The sequence below is a fragment of the Parus major genome, chromosome 2, assembly GCF_001522545.3.
Source record: "Parus major isolate Abel chromosome 2, Parus_major1.1, whole genome shotgun sequence".
Classification (NCBI taxonomy): domain Eukaryota; kingdom Metazoa; phylum Chordata; class Aves; order Passeriformes; family Paridae; genus Parus; species Parus major.
This window is the reverse complement of record NC_031769.1, coordinates 1341640-1347652: the sequence shown is the minus strand read 5'-3', so window position 1 is coordinate 1347652 and position 6013 is coordinate 1341640. Positions and strand designations below refer to the sequence as shown.

Genomic DNA, 6013 nt, shown 5'->3' with positions numbered 1-6013 from the left:
ATCCAGGGGAAAAGGCAAAGGGAGAAGGGATTGGCCGTTCCTGGTTTCAGTGGAAGAACCAGGCTCAGATGAAATCGGTGACTGGAGGATGCAGCACAAATCCCTCGCCAGGGAATTCACGGATTCCTGACTCCAGCCAGATTCCAAAAGCCGATGGATCTCCAGCTCTCCCATCTCCGGCCATGGATTATTTGGGAGAAGATAATGGACACCTGCCCTGTTCCATTCCCGTTTCCAGGAAGCAGCAGGGAGGTGAGGAGGGACCTTTGGCCGGCCCAGCAGGGCCATTCCATGGATTTCATGGATCTGGGGAGAGAAATCCATGCCAGGGACTGTCCTGGGAAATGAAATTCCAGTCGCTCATCCTGGGTGCTCAGCACTCCTCTGAGGCTGGAGAGGGACTGGGGACAAGGGATGGAGGGACAGGACACAGGGAATGGCTCCCACTGCTTGGATGGGATTTTGGGAAGGAATTCCCGGCTGGGATGGAATTCCCAGAGCAGCTGTGGCTGCCCCTGGATCCCTGGAAGTGCCCAAAGCCAGGCTGGACGGGGTTTGGATCACCTGGGATAGTGGGAGGTGTCCCTGGTTGGAGCAGGACAATCTCTACAGGCCTTTCCAACACAAACCTGGAACTCTGGGATCCTGTGATATTCCCCATCCCACGGGAATGCCTCTTCCCACCGAGTCATCCAACCTTCTGAGCTGAATCCATCTTGTGGTGACCCCCCAGAGATTCCTGCTCAGTTCCCGTCCACTCCAGGTCCCCCACGAAGGACGGGACAGGGCGGATCTGACCCCAGGAGATCCCAGGGATCGGCACCATTGGGATCTTCCCTGGTTGCTCTTTTCCCCCTCCGGATGAAGTCGAAGCCTCGAGGGGCAGAGCCGCTCCTGGAGCTCTCCATGGAGCCATCCAGCTTTCCCAGCTTTCCCAGCTTTTCCAGCTTTTCCAGCTTTCCCAGCTTTCCCAGCTTTCCCAGCTTTTCCAGCTTTTATTTGGAAAACGCCAGAGCTTTGTGGCAAACCCCATTTAAAATTTCCCCTTTTCAGCGTTCCAGCCACCACAAAACTCCCAGGATTTCTAATTCCCATTTCTTAAACTCCATTAAAAAGACAAAAATAGCAACTCCCCTCCAGAACTTTCCCTTTTCCCTTTTAATTGATGATTTCTCCGAGTTAAAACTTTCCCCGCCGTGGCCCAACATCGGCATTAATTAAATTAATTATAATTTTGTTTTCAAAACTCACTTTATATTCCCAGAAAAGCTCCTTTGTGTTTACATATTCCCCAATTCCTGCCAGTTTTTCCTCCTTTTTTCTCCTTTCAAAGCACTCCAAGCCACGACCCTGGGGACGAGAGAACCTTTTCTGTTTATCCTCCTTTTCCTTCCACTCAGGAATAAGCTCCGAGGGCATTATTTTAACGAGGCCTTCGTAATCCTTTAACGAGGTTTGTTGAAATTAAGACCCGGCACCGCCAGGCAGCAAAAAGCTGCTTAGAGCCAAACTCCTCGGAGCTGGAAAAGCTGGGAATTGGCTGAGTTTTCTTCCCGCTTTTTGGAGGAATTTGAGTTTTTCTGGGAGCTCAGAAGAGTGAGGAGTTCAGGAAGCGCCTGGAATGTGGTCCTGATGCTCCAGGATGAATCCAGCTCTGGTGGATTTGGAGATTGGAGGAATTTGAGGATTTCAGTGGGATTGGATGGAATTCTCTAAATCCCACAAGGATGGGGATCCCGGATCCTGGTGGAAAATTCAAGGTGCCCACACTGCTCTCCATGGAGAGAGCAAAATCCCAAACTCCTAAACTGGAGAGAAATGAAAATCCATCACATTTGATATCAAACACGAGCTCAGGAGGGTTTAAGGCAACAGTTTTTGTTGGAAAAATGAGGATCTGAAAGAAACGCGGCCGGGAAATCCAGGGAAGGGGGAATTCTGCCCCTCAGCCCCGCTCAGGTGAGGCCCCAGCCCTGGATCCAGCACGGGAAGGAGCGGGAGCTGCTGGAGAGATCCAGAGGAGGCACCAGGATGATCCCAGGGATGGAGGAAAGGCTGGGAGAGCTGGGAATGTTCACCTGGAGAGGAGAAGCTTTGGGGTGAGCTCAGTGTGACCTTCCAGGACCTGGAGGAGCTGCAGGGAACATGGAGAGAGACAATTCCCAAGGGATGGAGGGACAGGACACAGGGAATGGCTCCCACTGCTTGGATGGGATATTGGGAATTGGGAATTCCCATCTGGGATGGAATTCCCAGAGCAGCTGTGGATGTTCCCTGGATCCCTGGAAGTGCCCAAGGTGGGTTTGGACACAGTTTGGATCACCTGGAATAGCGGGAAGTGTCCCAGTGTGGATTTCCCCCTTCCCAACAGCTCCAGTGGTTGGGAACTGATGTTTTCCCTGAGATCCTGGATTTTCCTCACCCCCAACCTTCGGAATTCCAGGAAATCCAAACTCCCCCTCTCCCCCTGCCCTGGCTGCTCCTCACCCCGATCCAGGGAGCTGCCAACTCCTCCTGATCCCTGAAATCCAAAGGTGAAACATTCCCGAGGAACGGGTGACGGCCTGGATCCATCCCATCCCACACGGATAATCCTGGATCAATCCCATCCCATCCCACATGGATAATCCTGGATCAATCCCATCCCATCCCACACGGATAATCCTGGATCAATCCCATCCCACACAGATAATCCTGGATCAATCCCATCCCACACGGATAATCCTGGATCAATCCCATCCCACACGGATAATCCTGGATCAATCCCATCCCACATGGATAATCCTGGATCAATCCCATCCCACACGGATATCCCTGTTATAATAATATATTAAAAATGTTATCATTATAATTATATTATAATTATATTATAATTATATTATATACATTATTTTATATGTAATATAAATATATATGTAATATATATATTTTATATGTAATATATATTATATGTAATATATTATATTATATATTACATTATATATTATATATTGTATACATTATGTTATATAAATTATATATATTATATATTATATTATATATTAATTGTATATAATATGTTATAATTCTAATTATATTACAATTATATTGTAATTACATTATATTATATATTATATGAATTATATTACATTCTATTATATTATACTACATTACATTATATTATATTACTAATATTTTATTATATTATATTATACTATATTACCATTATATTACATTATATTATATTACATTATATTAAATTATATTACATTCTATTATATTATATTATATTACATTAGATTATATTATATTATACTATATTACCATTACATTATATTATATGATACTATATTACCATTATATTATATTATATTATATTACATTATATTACATTACATTTTATTATATTACATTATATTATATTACATTATATTATATTACATTATATTACATTATATTATATTATATTATACTATATTACCATTACATTATATTATATTAATATTATTATTAATGCTATTATTAATGCTATTATCAACGCTATTATTCAATAACCGTTTAATAATTATTATTAATTAACTATTTAATAACGATTTTTGTTGTGAGCTATGGGTCAAGAGAAGGATAAATCAGCTTTAAATCCATTTATTTTTCAAATCCCAAAGAAACCCATCCTCAATCCCGGAATCCGTGAATTCCCATCCCACAGGAAAACTGGGATGGATTTTTCCCACAAATTCCCAGCAAAGTGAAGAGAGGAGAGAGAGAAAAAAAATCACAATTCCAAGAGATTTAATAAGGAATTACAGGTGGAAAATCCTTCTGGCACACGGAATTCAGGCCATTTACAGCTCCGGGATGGCTTTTCCAAGGAATATTCCACATTTTTTTTGGGATATGTTGGACTCGACACAACCCACAAAACACGGAGTCGGTGCTAAAACCCCACAACGATAAAAAATATGGCACAAAAAACACCCAAAAAACGCTCAAATCCCAAAGATTTCCACCGGGAATTGCGGTTTGGAATCTTCCCAATCCCAAATCCTCAAAAAACACGGATTTGGTGCGGAAATCCGCTGGGAAATCCAGGGAAAAATGAGGGGTGGGAAGTTTCTTCTCCTCTCCTGGAAAAGCGGCAGCGATTTGTGGGATGGGAAACAACGGGAAAAGCTCGGAGAGGATGAAATTCCCGGGAAAAAAATCCATGGATACGGAATTATCAGTGGATTATCCCAGAATAAAACACTTGGAATAATTTTGACTCTGATCCTAAGGAAAATGAAGAGATAAAACCTCACAAACAACGCCCTCAGCAACGTTTGGGGTCTTCTTATCCCAAAATGAAGCTGAATTCCCAAAAAAAAATTGGGAAAAAATTCCCATTGAATCCAAGGATGTGAAAAATGTTGAGTTGGAAATGTGGGATTTGAAAGCAACAACGAAAAGATTGAAATTTAAATGATAAAAATTAAATTTGTATTAAAAAAATTGAAATTTTTAATTAGAATTGTATTTAAATTGAAATAGAAATTGAATTGAAATAAAAAGATTAAATTTAAATTCAAAAATTAAATTTGAATTCAAAAATTAACATTCAAAAATTAAGTTTAAATTCAAAAATTAACATTCAAAAATTAAATTTAAATTCAAAAATTAATAATCAAAAATTAAGTTTAAATTCAAAAAATTAACAATCAAAAATTAAACTTAAATTCAAAAAATTAACATTCAAAAATTAAATTTAAATTCCAAAATTAACATTCAAAAATTAAATTTAAATTCCAAAATTAACATTCAAAAATTAAATTTAAATTTAAAAAGATTTAAATTTAAGTTACAAAAATAAATTGAAAGCTAATTAAATTTAAATTAAAAAATGTTTAATTTAAATAAAAAGGATATAAATTTAAATAAAAACAGGAAAATTAAGTTATTTAAATTAAAAAAGATTGAAATTTAAATTAAAAAAATTAAATTTAAATAAAAAAATTGAATTAAAATATATTTAAATTTAAATAAAAATAAATTAATATGAAATATTTAAATTTAAATAAATAATTTCAAATTAAAATCTAAAAAATTTCAAAATTCTAAATTTCAATTCAAAATTAAATTTCAATAAAAATGAAATTAAATTTTATTTAAATTTAAATAGAAATAAATTAATATGAGATATTTAAATTTAAATAAATAATTTCAAATTAAAATCTAAAAAATTTCAAAATTCTAAATTTCAATTAAAAATTAAAGTAAAAAATTAATATTAAAATATCTTTAAATTTAAATAAATAATTTAAATTAATAAATAAATAATAAATTAATGAATTAATTATTAATAATTAATTTAAATTAATAAATAAATAACAAATATTTATTTTAAATAAATAATTTCAAATTAAAATCTAAAAAATTTCAAAATTCAAAATTTCAATTAAAAATTAAATTAAAGTAAAAAATTAATATTAAAATATCTTTAAATTTAAATAAATAATTTAAAATAAAAATCTAAAAAATTTCAAAATTTGAAATTTCAATTAAAAATGGATTTCTGAAACGGGAATTTTTCCTCTGGAATTTCAATCATTTCTGCCCTCAACCAGAACCAGGTGGAAATTTCAGCCTGGAATTGAAAATATTCCCATTTCTTTGGGAATTCTGGAAAAGCCTCCAAATGTTTTTATCACCACTGAGTGCAAATAAATGAAAAAAAAGCAGGATTGGCTCCGAGGGATTTTAGGGAAAGAGCTGGAGAGGGAATTCCAGGGCTGGAAAGCAGTGAAGTGCAAAAGGATGATAATTAATTAGCGGTGAATTAATTAATTCGGAATCAGTCTGGTTTTGTTCCGTCCCCTCGTATTTCCAGGAGAATCCGCGGGTTCGGCTCCATCCCCACCGGAAATTTGGATCTTTGTAGCCAAAAAAGGGTTCTGAACCTCAGCCAAGGGCCCAACGTGATCCAAGAGCCAAACTTCATCCAAGATCCAACCATCCAAGGTCCAAACCTCATCCAAGGTCCAAACCTCATCCAAGA

The 6013-nt window shown here is 36.5% G+C and overlaps 1 long non-coding RNA gene across 1 annotated transcript in view; it reads right to left on the bottom strand.

Annotated features, from left to right (window-relative positions):
* Positions 1-5802: 5802 nt before the first annotated feature.
* LOC117245426 overlaps positions 5803-6013 on the bottom strand; it is a 1041-nt gene continuing 830 nt past the window's right edge. The window contains exon 2 of the long non-coding RNA XR_004500110.1: positions 5803-6002. This is a non-coding gene — a long non-coding RNA (uncharacterized LOC117245426). The remainder of the gene's footprint in view (positions 6003-6013) is intronic.